This window comes from Vicugna pacos, chromosome 11 (genome assembly GCF_048564905.1).
Source record: "Vicugna pacos chromosome 11, VicPac4, whole genome shotgun sequence".
NCBI classification, from domain to species: Eukaryota; Metazoa; Chordata; class Mammalia; order Artiodactyla; family Camelidae; genus Vicugna; species Vicugna pacos.
This window is the reverse complement of record NC_132997.1, coordinates 74,533,073-74,547,825: the sequence shown is the minus strand read 5'-3', so window position 1 is coordinate 74,547,825 and position 14,753 is coordinate 74,533,073. Positions and strand designations below refer to the sequence as shown.

Below are 14,753 nucleotides of genomic sequence, written 5' to 3'. Positions count from 1 at the left end.
AGATGAATCAATGAATGAAGCTCTCTGGGTCTAATTTCATTTCCATCCGCAAGCATTCATTACTGAGTACTGGTCTGCGCACAGCCCAGCTGAGTTATTTGATGTTTCTGTGACATATAAAGTAAAAAAAGAAAAACACATTTTCTCAAAAGCAAGACCTCCTCACCTCTCTACGGGAGGGTAACAGGATCCAGACTGCTGGAGTGAAAGGCAGTGAACCCAACCCAGGAAGTTCCCCACGCCCCTCATCCTCCTTCAGAGAAGGTTCCAGATGGAAGGAGCCAGCCCCTCAGGAGGAGAGTGAACGGAAATGGCCAAAGGTGTGGGCTGTGCCTGGCCCTCCAGGGTGCCGCGGGAGGTGGCTGTGTGGAAGGGCCCCTGGGCACCCAGGCACCTCGTGCAGAACTGTTTGTTTTGGCAACGCCTGAGGAGGGGGTGGATGGGGAGGGCGGGGAGCTCACAGGGGCTGAGCAGCCTCCAGGAGTCCTGGCATCTGTCAGTATGGAGGGCAGTGGGAGGCAGGGCCCTCAGTCCTCCCACACTGCACCCCCGCCCTCCAGCCAGGCCGCAAGGGCAGGCCCCCAAACTAAACAAGGAGAGGTCTCCTCAGCCAGCTCCAGGGGAGCTCTTTTCTAAGCAGCAAAACCCTTGTTTCAGAGAAAAGAGTGAATGGTTTTCAGAGAAGCCCACTGACCATGTGAGGCAAGTAAAGTGGATCTGATGCGGGGGTTGGAGGTGGGGGAAGACAGACACAACATACTGCCTGGCCACCCCTCCTCACACCCCCTGACACCTCCCTGACAGCCCCCAGAAGCCCCAGGCTCCCGAGGCACAAATGAACTTCAGCTCCCACCCACACTGCCCACTGGCCTTTCAGGGACAGGCCCTTCGCCCCCAGGGCATCTCCCAACTCAGCTACGGAAGGACCTCCTGGTTCATTCAGAACCTGTGACTTGGGGCAGGGCATCTCCCTGCAGGCCCTCGGCTGAGCCCCCATCTGTAAAACGAGGAGGTTGGACTAACAGATCCAGAGCCCCCTCTGGCTCTAAGACTCAACTCAAATCCACCCATGGAAAGACCTGTGTGGGGCCTGTGAGGGGCACAAAGACAGTTAAAGCAAGATCTTTGCCCTTCAAAAACTCACAGCCCCTGCTCCAAACCGCCAGGCAAAGCACATGTGCGGTCATGCACGCACGCACGCACACAAGAGCTACGAGTCTGTGCACAAAAATGCTGCAAGACTGGCAGGAGAGAGACTCTCACACACCCAGGGGACCCGCACTGAAGTGGAAATGGCTTGGTCTCTCACACAGCCATCTACCAGCACAAGGCACTGAGCAACCCAGAAGAGCATGACACGTCCCCATCCAGCTGAGCTAGCGTCGTCTGGGCCGGGGTTGAATCACACAAATGATGCACCGTGATCCTTTTTGGTTTTGTGACACATTATATTCATGCTCACTATTTTGAAAATACTTGAATGTGTAATTCAGGAAACATTTGTAATGCGTTACTCTGTGGCACACTTTAAAAAAATAAACAAATGCATAATAAATAAATGATTATATGTGCAAACTTTGTTCAAAGAAACCCTCCCACATACACACACACGAGTAGGCAAACTGCCTCGTGCCAGGGCAAAGGTATGTGGAAAGTATATTGGGAGCCCACGCCCTGATCAAGCTGGCCTTGTTTATGCATCTGCCAAGGGGGAGGGCAGGAGCTGGGCTAGATCATCTCCACTGCGGCCACTTCCAGCTCTGACCCTGTGTGACAAGGACTCCGGAAATCAGCAGGCTCCAGCTGGCTGGCAGGGCAGGCTGGGGGCAGGCCTCGCCCTCATCCTCACATTTCAGACTCCCCATCTCTCTTCCCCAAATACAGTGACCCACTTTGGCCTCTGCTGCTGCTAAAAGAAGAGGCAGCTTCCAAGCTCTGTGCCTCAGTTTCCCTCTGGGGTAACAGTGGCGACGGAGGGGGTGAAGCATAGCTGATGGAGGATGCAGGTGCAAGAAGACTAGTCACACGCAGAGCCTCCAGGCTGTCTGGAGGTCCTCAGCCCGGGCCCCTGTTCTCTCTCTCTCTCTCTCTCTGTCTCTTACCCTGATGCTGATGGCCTTGGCCTGGGAGCAGCCCTGCTGGCCCACACCCAGGTTCACAGGCCCCTGCCACCCTATGCCCAAAGTAACCCAATTCTTCTTGGTCAAATGACACTTGGAGGTGGGGCTAGGGAGCCCCAAGGCGGGAGAGGGTGATGATTACTGGCTCCCAGGGTGCTGAGGCCCAGACAAAAGGGTCATGGCCCAGATTCATCTCAGCATAATTCCTGAACACCCACTGTGTTCAAGATCCTACCAGGCAATTAAGGGGCCTGAGAATGTGAGGATGACATTTTAATTACCTTAAGGTTTAAACAGTACCTCCTCAGAGAGGCCTCCCCTGCCGACCTAACTAAGGTGGGCTCCCCCATTCCTCACCCAGCTCCTTTCCTCTTAAGTAGTGTCCATCTCAATTCTGTTCTGGTTAGTCCACTCATTTTTCTGTCTGTCTCCCCATCAGAATGCCAGCTGCTCATAGGCAGGGCCATGGGCTCTCCTGCACAGGGGCACCTGGCACCTTATACAGAGTAGGTCCTCAGTAGTAGTTGAATGAATGAATGAATGAATGAATGAATGAATGAATGACTATAACACCAGACAAGCCAGAAGTGGCATAATGGCATAAAAGAGATGCAGAAGGCAGTGAGGAAGCAGAGAAAGGAGTGAGCACATCCATGAGGCTCCATGGAGGAGGTATAACATTATGAACCTGGCCTTGAAGTGGGTGAGGGAGGAGGCATTCCTGCTGGAAAGTACAGCAGCAGCACAAACCTGGAGTCAGGCTGGGACAGTGCGCGCAGGGCAGCAAGACAGCCTGAGGGCTGATGAGACCCCCTGGGCCCTGATGGGCGCCCTCTCCCCTGGCCCACTGGCCCACTGCTCAACATTGGTGTCACTCTGCGCTGACAAGGTCAGGACCATAGAAATACCTGAACACAAGTCTGCAGTGTGGTGAGCAGGGGTTACTTCCAATCAGGCCATGGCTGTGGCACTCATGGGACTGCCCCGCTTTCATCTTTTCTAGTGTCCACCCCGGCTGGCTGGCTCTGGTTCTACAGCTGTGCCACCACTGGGCCACTGAGAGGCAACTGCCAACCTTGTCATGACAAAGACCTTTTATTCCTGTCCGGCTCCCATCATTTAGACCATGATTTTTTTAATGGAAATGCTAAGACATATCCGTCCATTAAAGCTTCTGCTCAGTATACGGAAACTAGTAGTTCACAGAGCCGACAGAACACCAGCCCAGAAAAGATGTTTTGGTCAATTTTGGAAGGTTATGATGTCTCCGTGACTCAGTTTCTGCAGGCCAGGAAATGGGGCAGGAACAGAGGAAGTAAGTGACATGGCCAGAGAGAGGAAGATGGGTGGGAAACCCCACAGATCCTGAATCTCCAGATCCAAGTAGGATTTCCCTGCTGCCCACACAGTCCTCCTCTAGGGAAGACGAGGTTGGGGCTCAAGGTGGGAGGGGAGGTTGGCAGCTGAAATTCAGGCTTTCACCATAGAGCTTTAGATCCTGACTTGGTGCAAATTGGTGAGGGGAGGGGTTGGGGACAGCAAGGAGGACTGTGAGCTTGACACCGTTTCTGTTCTGGGCAGAGGTCTAGGGCTGGAGTAACTGCCGGGGGTCAGATGATGGCCCCTGGAGCCTGTGTGCTTCCCAAGAAAACAGGCAGCTCCAAATGAGCCCAAGTTTATAAAGACAGTGTTAGCATCTTCGAGCAAAAAAATCGGGGATACACACCAGTCTTTCCACTGGAGAGTTGTGGTGATGAGCCTTTAACATTCCAGGATATATATTTGTATGTGCACTGACTTTTAAAAAAAAATAAAGTCTCGTGTGTGTTTTAAGCTTTTGTTTAAGTGTGGTTTGGTAGAAAACTTTATGAACCTTACGGGGAAAGGCAATAAAAGGTCCTCGTAACAAGGCGGAAACAGCTCAGCTAGGACTTCGGGTGTCTTCTGCCCACAAGGCACCTCTAAGGAAAGACTCTTTCTAGCTGTCCCGGATCTGACAAAGTTCCCGTTTAAGTCACTCTGTGGGAGCCGCACAGCAAATACAGGCAGGGCTGGGCCTTACCCATCTCAGGAGCTCCAGGGCTCAGCCCAGTGCCCGACACACAATAGGTGCTAAATAAAGGCTTAGAGAAGGAACCAGGGACAGGATCACATGGTGGGGTGGTGAGAGCGCAGGTCTCCTAGGAAGAGGTGAGGGTGAGAGAGGGAAAGGGGACAACAGAAAGAACCTGCAGAAAACAGCTGACTGGGTGGAGTCACCCTTAGGCCTTTGTCTTGGGGGAAGGCAGCCAGCTGGGTGGCCAGGAAAGGTCACAGCTGGCCCTGCCTGCAGGATTTCCCGGAGTAGAAGGCCACAGGGCCTAGCCTGTCTCAGGCAGCTGGGCCATGGCCCACATCGCCTGCTCTCCCTGAGACCAGTCTGATGAGGAGGACTTCAGATCTGTGTCAAGCAAAAGCTGAGTCAGACTTTGGGGGAGGGGGCTGCCAGGGGGCAGGGCAGACAGGTCAGGCCTCATTCTCTCAGGGGTGCTCCACCAGCTCCAGGCCAGACAGGGGCAGCCTCCTCATCCTCCCGCCCCCGCACCCCAACCCTCACCCAGGGCAGAGGAGAAAGGCGGGCTCCCAGGGTGCTGAAACGGAGAAAGCAAGGCCCTGGGAAGGCTCCCTGGCAGACAGGATGCAGCTGGTAGCTGTGTGCTAGGAGACCACCTGTTTTGCCCCGAGTCTCCTCCCTGCCAGGGATCCATGCAGAGAGGCTCTGGCAGTAGGGAGGAGGCGGAGGACGAGGCAGCAGCAGCAAACCTAGGGCAGCAGGAGGTATCTGTTTTCAGCACAGCCACCAAAGGGACAGGGAAGGAGCCCTGTGGGCTCAGCTCCCAGCTGCTGGAAAAGGCATCCTCTCAGTTTCAACTCACTTGGGGTCAAGAACTGCTGAGGCTGGCAGCCCTGTGTGGGGGACTGGACGCTATTCACTTGCTGGTGAGCATCCTGTCGCCGTGGTGACCCAGGGAAGCACCAGGAAGGAGCCAGCCACAAGGCCAGGAGCAGAGCCCTCCCTGCTATAGCCCTGGCCTTGACCCTCCCAGCTAGGAAAGCAAGAAAGGTGGAATCACTCCTCCACCTTCCCTGGACCCATGTGGACCGCAAAGATGCATGAGACTTCATCCTGCCCTCAGGAGGGCACAAGACATGCCCAGAAACAAGAATACAAAATCAGAAAGTGATGAAGGCCGTAAGAGGCATGAACAAGGAGCTTTAAAGGGCTTTAAAGGAAAGAAGGAGCTTGCCCTGATGGGGAACACAGGGGAAAAGACTCTAAAGGGCTTCTGGGAGGAAGATGGCATTAAACAACAAGCAAGCACACATCCCCCCACCCCCACCCCGTGGAAACGCCAGCTGCATGGTTAGCTCCAGAACCAAGAGGTCAGAAACCGAGAGCTACTTGGTTCAGGCTGCTCCCTCCAGCTGTCTGCTTTCTCCGACCCAGTCCGTCCCTTCTTACCTGCTCTCCAACTGCCCACCTTTCTAACCCTCAGTGTCCCACTTGGCTGCCCAGGCCTGCCTCATATCTGTCAGGCGGCTCTCTGCCCAGCCCCCAGTATCACAATGTCCCTACTAGCCTTGGCCCCCAGGTCTGTGGCTTCACCCTCATCCCATCTCAGCTCAGCTTTTCTGTTCTGGACCCATTTGGATACTACCTTGTGGTGGGAAATTCTTACCAAATCCCAGCACATACCTCACCTGGAGACCTGGAGTGACAAGGTAGCCTGCTTCAGGCCTAGGAATTATCTATGGCAGTTTCCAAGGTCCCTGGTCCCTGAGCAGTTTCTCGGAGCACCAGGATGCTGGTGCTCAGAAAGGGCCAACAGGTCAGGTTCTAGACCCAGTGCCAGAATCAGTCTTGGGAGCCAGCAGAAGGCTGCAGCCCAGGACTTACCCCAGGGCCCCTGGTGCTGAGCACAATCAGGACTGCCTTGTCCAACTGCTCTTCTTTCATGTGTTATGTTCTTTAAAAGGTAACACATGCTAAATAGAGAAAAAGTACACAATAAAAAGAAGAAAAAAATTAAAGTCACCCAAATCCTATCACCCAACAATAACACGTTGAGGGATTTGTCTTTCTGTTCTTTTCAATGCGCACATGTACTGCTGGGATCACACAGTACACAGAATCCAAATTCCCAACATTAGTATGTCCTCGATCCTGTTTTTATTTTAAGCTGCTGGACCAGTGGTTTGCAGCCCTTGCTGCTCATCCGATTCACCTGTGGAAGCTCTGTACAAATGCTGATGCCCCGGTTTCACCCCAGAGACCAACTCAGGAAACAAAGGAAATCCAGGATAAATATAACACTTCCAAAAAATCCTGTAGTTTTTGGTTCACATAGAATCATTCAATAAATATTTATTGGGCACTTACTACATGCTTAGCATCGCACAGGATGTATTTATTTCTTCATAACAAAAAACTTACATCATTCTTCATTCATTCACTCATTCAAGAAAATTGAGCTTCTCCTAAGTGCCAGACCCCATACTGGGGAACAGAGACACAAAGTCAGTAAGATAGGCTCTCGAGGTCAGAGCTGGTAAGGGTGACAGAGCATGTAAGGAGATAACAGAAACCAAAGTACAACTGTAAGGATCGCGATCATGTAGGATCTTGGGAACACAAATGGGGGGTGGGTCTCACTTGGTCTGCAGAAAGTCCTGAAGTCTGCTCTGAGTCTAGGGATGAGCAGGGGTTAGCCAGGCAAAGGAAAACAGGGGAGCAAGGTCCCGGAGGTGAGCAGGCTGGGAGAAACACAGGCAGTGCTGCTGGAGTGCAGCATGCAAGGCAGGAGGCATCCAGAAACCAAGCCAAAGCAGAGGTGGGGGCAGGGTGTGGAGGGCAAGGCCAGTGAAACAGGGGGGACATTACCCCCAAGAGATGCAAGCAAGAAACCTGAAGAGGTGCCACGGAAGGACATGCATATTTTTGATCGCTCCCTCTGGAATCTGTGCATAGGGTGGTTTGAGGGGCCTGCACTGGCAGCAGGAAGACCAGTTAGAGGCTGCTGCATTAACTTCAGCAGAGAAAATAAGGGCCTGGAGTCCAATTGTATCGAGTGTCTATTGTTTGGCAGGCAGAGTTTTAGTGGGATGGAGTTGAGGGATGGATTTGAGAGGTTGTTGAGTCACACATTTAGATAATTTCTAATCTTTCACACTGGGATGAAAATCTTCATACATAAAGCTTTGCACACACTTTGGTTTATTTTCCCATGATGGTGTCCTCATTGTAAAACTTCTAGATCAAACGTAGGGACATCTTTAAGGTTCTTGACTTCTTTTGCCAAATTGCTTTTCAGAAAGACTGTACCCAGTTTCACTTTCACCAGTGAAATACACAAGAGGGCTTGTGAGACCCTCTTCAGCTCCCAAAACAAAGGCAGAGGTCAGCTCACATCTTTCCCACTGCTAGGAATGAAGGCTCACCAGAGACTGAATCTCTGCTCGGCCCCAAACAAAATGACTGTGCCCAGGGAAAGGTTTCCAGGCTGCACAAACAGGGCACCGGGCTGAAGGGCATGTGGCTATGGAGCTGGGGCAGGACAGGAAGGGGGCACTCTCTCCCTGCTCCAACCCATCTTCCTGCTGCCAGGAACCTTCTTCTCTACAGTGATTGTGTCACTTTCCTGCTCAAAGACTTTCTGTAGCTCCCCACTGCCTACAAAATAAAAGCCAAACTCTTCAGCATGGAAAATAAGGTTTTTCAAGAATATGATCTTCAACACACATTTCTATTTGCTCATTTATTCATTTAACAAGTTTCTGAGTACCTGCCATTTGCCAGGTACTGTACAAAACAAAATCCTTGCTCTCATGGGGCTTATACTCTAGAGGGAGAGACAAACGATGTACAGGTCAATATAGATGTGCCAAGTATTTATGTCTTCTGCTCAAAATGAAGCAGAAATATAAAGGCATGAGAGGGGGCACCACTGCAGGGAGGGAAGCCAGGGAAGGCAGGTGCAGAGGCCAGAATGGAACGAGGAGTGAGCCACGCAGACATCTGGACTCCCTCCCACTACACTCAGGCCACACCCGAGCCAGCAGCCCTGCACGGGCTTCTACTAGTCTGCATGCCTTCACTATTGGTCTCTGCTGAAGATCCCCTCCTCCACCTGTTGAAACCGAACCCTTCTGTGCCCAGCTCGAATGTCTCCTCTTCTGTGAAGCCCTCCTCATTGCCCAAGCCAGCCCTGCTCCCAGCACTTCACTTCCACCTCCTGGTCCACATGACTGCAAGTACACGGAGGCCACACACGGTCTTTCAGCTCTGTATCTGTAGTGCCTCATGCACAAGAACAAAAGAATGTCTGTGTTGGCACTTATGGACTGTCTGGCCTCCAAACATGCCCTCTCCAGACTACACTGAGTTGCTAAAAGGCGGAACTGCCTTACTCAGTTCTGGTTCACCCAGTTTGTGCAGCTTTGAGTCTGACACACAGAGATTTGCCAAGGAAGGAGGCATGTGTGCAAGTTATCAAAGAGAGCAGGCACATTACAGGCTGGGAAAAATTCTTACTAGCGCATGCAAATGAAAATACTCTCCATCTTTTGTGGTGAGACTGGCAGTTGTCTACCCAAATCCATTCTCCCCTCCTTCATGGCAAGTGGCAGCCCCAGTGGACTACATTTCCCAGCCTCCCTTGCAGACAGGGTGGCCATGTGATTACATTCTTGCCAATGGAATGTGAGCTGTAGGGACCTGAGCCATAAAGGACCAGGGCCTAAGGACAGCAGGCTTGCCTCCTACACCTCCTCTTGTCCCTTCCCTTGGTTGGAATCCAACCTGCAACCATGGGGACAATGATGTCCTGTGATGGAGCAGCACCTCCAAAGGAAATGGATCCCAGAATGACCACAAGCAGCAGAGGCGCCCCTCTAACCTGGTCTGTTCACGTCAGGGACATAAAGGCCACTACATGAGACAGAAAAATCAATTTCTCATTCTTTGAGCCATTGTATCATTAGGCCCCTTCCATACAGCAGGATAGCTCTAGGTGAATAAATGCACCGGCCTTCACAGGGTGAGCTGAGCACCAGTGGGATGTACATCTTCATCATCGTCAAATACCTTTCTCAGAGCCTGTGGGGGAAGGGTGAGTCCTGACCCCTAGCTAACCCACTAAGTTCTAGGAGTCAGGAGAGGAGAAGAAGTGAAGGGGGTGTACAAGTCAGGGCAAATGCTCCATGAGGAACTCATAATGAGGCACAAGCAGGGGTGAGAGTGGGAAAAGGCAGCATGCGAGCCAATGTAGGGGACCAGAAAGACGAATCTGGTCCCGAAAGGTATGAAAGTCTGACTCCCACTGGTGAGAAAGGGTTAAGGGATGCAAAGCCAAATGCACATCAACATTTATTCTAGCCCCTCGATGGGTCCCCTCACATTCAGCCTGCTGGCTGTCATGGGGCAGAGGTTGGGAAGAACAAGAGAAATGGGGAAGGGGTTGGCCCAGGGGATGGTGGGCATCATCTCGCTGACACCACCTCCCACAGAGGCACCAGGAAGCTGGTCTTTGTCAGCCTCAGGAGCCCGCTGAGATCAGCAGTCCTGCTGTAACTCTGGGTCTGCTACACCCAGCACCACCGCCCCTTCGTTCCACTTCTGGACACTCTCACTGTGAGCTTGGGAGCCCCCTCCGAGGACAGAAGACAGCCGCTGCTTTCTCCACCCTACAGGGGCCTCAGTCATCTGCAGAACCATCCCAGGTGCACCCTGCCTGACAGCTTTGTCTCTATAACAATCATCACATGTTCACGTTCATGCCAGGCACTGGGCTCAGGGCTAGTAGGAAACAGTGAAGGCAGAGGCCCTGCAGAAAGGAAGCACAGACCAGCGGAAGGTGCCTGGGCTCCGAAGTCAAGCAGACGAGGATTTATACTCTGACCCCACCCATTAACTGGACTGGTGACCCTAAGCAAGCTTGAGTTCATGAATCTGTAAAACAGAGATAATGGTGCCACCTCACAGGCCCGCTGGAAGGAGCAACTCACTACGGCACGGGGAAGATACTCCACAAATGACTGATTTCCTTCTATTGCCCCTAAACGTCTTCCTTGTTGCCTTGCCACAATCTATCAAATTCTGACCACTGGACCTGTCCTTCAGGATTAAGGCTCTGTCATGAAATGTCCTTGTGGAATAAGATGTCACCTGCAAGAGGCAATTAAGCGTTCTGGGCAGGCCAGCAGCCAGCCATCCAGACTGTCTTGAGGTTCGATGTTAAAGCTCCCAGGTAGACAGAAGTTGCTCTGAAGTGGCAGGTATGGCTGCAGAGCCCTGAAGGAGAAGATGTTATAGAAATATGATGTGTCAAGGACATTAAATCTCAAGATCAGGGAACTCCAGGTGGACAGAAGAGAAGATGCTGAAGAGCTGAAGACAGAACAGCTCAGATGTGCCTCATAAGAAGAGAAAACAAAGAAAAGCAGAAAAAGAAAGAAGCAGAGAGGTGCAAGACCTCTAAAGGAGAAACAGGAGAGAGTTACCTGGGTGGCCCCAGCCTCCCATGGCAGTGGCCCTTCTCAGAGGCACTCAGCCATCATACCCTGGCCACACTCCAGGTCCCTCCTCCCAGCTGCTATATCCTGTTCTTGGTACCATGTGGTTCCTACGTGTCCATTACCACCCTCACCCCACCAGCCAGGTACATTCTAAAGAAAGAGGAAGCCAAAAGCTTTGACCTTGCTGTCTGGAAAGGGCTTTTGGAATCTTGCCCATAAAATATGCTGGAGGTCAGGAAGGAGGCAGAATGCACCTGAGCAGCAGAGGACAACACTGAGCACCTCGGGGGCTGTGTTTCGGGGCCTGGCCACACATGTGAGATGACTGGGGTAAGGCCCACGTCCTCTGACCCTCACCAAACTGTAAGACAGGTCATTGATGCTCACCCCAGACTCGAATCCCAGAAGCAGTAACAGGAAAACTTTACCAAATAAAAGCAGATCTACTTGTGCAGAGCCAGTAGTTGGGAAACACAAAGGAGACCTGCCTAGGCTCACCCAAGCTCCTTGAGCACAGACCCCCTTACAAGGCCACGGTGAGGGGCAACAAGGCAGCATACAGGAACATGCTCTGCAGAGGACCAGGTCAACAAGAGGAAAGAGTTCCTTAATTAGAACCATCCAAGGTTTGCCTTGTTGAAGGAAAGCCCAGCTGACTGCCTGGCAGGGGTGCTGAGTGGAGCAACTCCACGCTTGACAGGTAGCTGGAAAAGCTGAGGGCTTTTCCAACTCTAATTCCTGGTCATAATGTGGCAGAGTTGAGAACATAATCTCCTCCAGGTCTTGCAACATTCCAATCAGTTGTCCCCTGCTCCCACAACCTCCTGCAGTTTACAAAAGGGCTCCCACCGATACCAACTCACTTGATGTGTGGCAGGAGCTCTAGAGCCACACCACACCGCTCGGCATCATGGAGTCAGCAGCACTGTCACCTGAAGTCCGTAAGGCAAAGCGAAAGTCAAAGGACAATCAATGCATCTGTGCAAACATCTGTAGCCCTAAGGAGCCCAGAATAGGTGTGCCCACTCTAATCAACCCTCCCCTGAAGCCCAGGGTGGAAGTGCCAGCTTCCATGCCAGGGTCCAGAGACCTGGCCAGGTGGCTGTGGGGCTCATTCCAGAGGGGGCTGGGCTCACACTGCTGCCCAGCTCCTATTGGAGGAAACCTGGACCCTGCCCTGTAGCTGGGGCTTCAGGGAGAACAGGGAACAGAACACAGAGCCCAGTCTGGGATGACCCAGGAAGTCTGGGTACTGCTGCTTGTGTTGGCTGAGGGTAGCCCTCACAGCTCAGTTCAGAAAAAGCTCCTACCAGGCTAGGGCAGGAGAGCTTCAACTTTTGCTGAACCAGATCCCATCGAAACCAGAGATCCTGGGAGGTCTTCCTGCAGTGGAAGCTGGGCTCTCAGAATGCAGCACATTCTAATTTCAGACTGTCCTCCTTTAGGAAGAGAAATCACCCTATGGGGAGCAGAAAACTACCTTCCTGGAACTTTTACCCACAAGTGCCAGCTCTAGCTTCTGAAACTACATGACAAAATGTCTAGGCAGCTCTGTGTGGTGGTTAACATCTCTCAGCAATTATGAGTCTGGGAGTCAGAGAGACCCAGTCCAAATCCCAGGCAGACGATCTTGGGTGGGCCATTTAATCTAAGCCCCAGTTCCCTTCTTCATCAAATGTAGATAATAATATCCTCCTCTTTGGATTATTGCGAGGATTAGCTGGTATACGTGAAGCCACTAGCATAGTGCCTGGCACATAGGAAGGCCTCAGCAAATGGTAGTAATATCATGATAACAGTTCTGTGAGGATTTAATGACCACCTTCCTGATCTCCCTGTGCATTTGTGCTTTCTTGCTAAGCAGTCCCAGTTCCTCAAGACATGATTTCAAGTTCCTCAAACAACCCTTAGTTGTTCTACCACTAGGCAGCTGTGGCACAGTGGCAGACCTTGGGCAAAGGGACAGAAGACCTGGACTCAAATTTGGACAGCCTTCCTGGAGTGATGGTGAATCTCCAAGTGAATCTGTAAATCATCCTGAGTCCCTACAGTGAGCCAGGAGTCATGCTAAGCACTTGCAGATTAATCGTCAACAAGATAGGATCCCTCCCTTCTGAGAGCTTAGGGTTTAGTCTACTCTATAAATTAATGGTCCACGTGCATTCACATCCCTAGGACTGAACTCAAATGCCACTTCCTTAAGCATGCCCTGCTACTTTCCCCAAGGTGAGCAGAGCTCTCCACCCAGCAGTCTCTCCCTTTACTAGCTATCATTCGCCTGAGTCCATCATCCCTACCTGTGGAATAAAAGATTGTGTGTCCCAGGTAAACAAAAAAAAAAAGTTAAAGGTTCACGGTATTCCAAATTCAAAGATTAGCACAGAACTTGGCATAAAGCAGGCACCTGTCTTGGGGCAGCCAAATGGAAGCTGGCAGGCCCTGGGCCTTATTCTCTGTCCTGGCTTCCCCAGAACCCCCTCTTAAGGGCCTTTCTCTCTTCCTAGGACACTGTGGAAGGGTCATCTTCTGTGGGAAGAAGGTCAGAGCAGACACCCACCAACAACTACAGCCCCATGGAAGCCAGACTCCAAGTGCTTGGTGGACAGGCTAGAAGCTCTAGCCAGTGCCCCTGACATGGCCTCTCTCTCCTTTCTCCTTCAAAGGGAAAGTATCTCCTTACCAGAGGAGAAAAGCTGAGGTGCGACTTGCTTCTTCCTACTGCTTCCTTTCCTTCTTGGAAGGTGTCAAGTTCTTTGCTGCCCAAGGGCTTTCACTGATGCAGTTCCTTCTACCCAGCCCAGGTAACTACCCCCTCCACCTGGTCTTGGGTTGTGCCCTGCACATGAGCACCAGGACCAGGGGCCAGCAGAGGCTGAAACCCACCCAGCTCATGTTCACTTATCAGCAGTGGGCCCCAGCAGGGCTGCCTCTGCCCAGAGCAGGCATCTTTTTCTAATTCACCTAAAGGTGTCTCATGGGCCAGCAAGTAGCCCTGGCCAGGGGTGGGGCCACAGGAGACAAACATGACTACCTCAGTCTCAGCCTTCAGGTGTCAGCTTAGGTATCTTTCTCAGGGAAGTATTTTTGATCCTCTACCCCAAAATAATTCATTCCCCCTATGCTATAATTCTCTCCCTTTTGTAGTATACATTTTGATTATTTGGGCATAATATGTCTCCCTACTACTCTGTGGGTTCCATAAGGGCAGGACAATACCTGTTTTGTTCAGCTGCACACCCAGGACCAGGCATGGGGCCAGGCATCTGCACACTCAATGTCCGCCTGAGCTTTATGGGGGTCTGTGCTTCAGATTAGCCTTGAACGCTCCAGGACCAAGTCTCTACACTAGATAACACTTTCATCTGGCATACAGCGAAGCCACCAGGTAGGCCACCCGGAGCTCCAAGAAGGTTTGGTCCAACAGAGACAAGGCAGGCAGGATGGCCCCATAGAGTGTGTGCCATCCTCGGGCACCTCCAGTAAACACCTGTAGGGCTGCTGGACACAGAACAGCAGGATGCTACAGTCTCCTGTTGGGAGACCGCATTTCCCAGCCTTCTAAAGCACATACCCCTTTTGATAAAAGACAGACTTCACAAGCACACCCCTGCCCAAAACTGTGCCATGTCCCACTTGAGAATTACTATAACATCAGGCAAGATTTTTGCCAAACTCTACCTTCGATAGTTTACATTTTAAAGACAACATATTTTTCCAAACCTAAGATGTGATTATGATACTGAATATGCTTTTCAAACTTCCTATATGCCCCAATCCCCAGAGATTTTGATTCAATCTCTTTTCCATTGACAATCACCACTCATAGACAAGAATAGAACACACAGGGCCTACCGCAAAGAGTAGAAATGTTCTAAGTCAATACAGAATGCGCAGAAGAGGCACCCTTTGGGGCATATTTCTAGCACGCTCAGAATAGAATGGCAACATGATCTCGGTGGAAAGAGTATCGGATGGAAGTCAAGAGATTAGGCTATTATTTCTAGCTCTGAAGCTCCCTTGTCAGGATAATATCAAATTAAGTTCTTAAGACTAGGAGGAATTTTCCCATCTGTAAAATGG

At 51.5% G+C, this 14,753-nt stretch overlaps 1 protein-coding gene across 2 annotated transcripts in view; it reads right to left on the bottom strand.

Annotated features, from left to right (window-relative positions):
- The window catches only part of UBTD1 (ubiquitin domain containing 1), a 48,342-nt gene that overhangs the window by 14,806 nt on the left and 18,783 nt on the right, over nucleotides 1–14,753 (bottom strand). Inside the window, exon 1 of one of the 2 annotated variants that reach the window (XM_072971751.1) lies at nucleotides 11,537–11,560. The exons of the other annotated variant lie outside the window; for it this stretch is intronic. The gene's annotated coding sequence lies outside the window, so the exon portion shown is untranslated. Of the gene's footprint in view, nucleotides 1–11,536; nucleotides 11,561–14,753 lie in introns of those variants that run through there. 2 annotated transcript variants of the gene reach the window in all.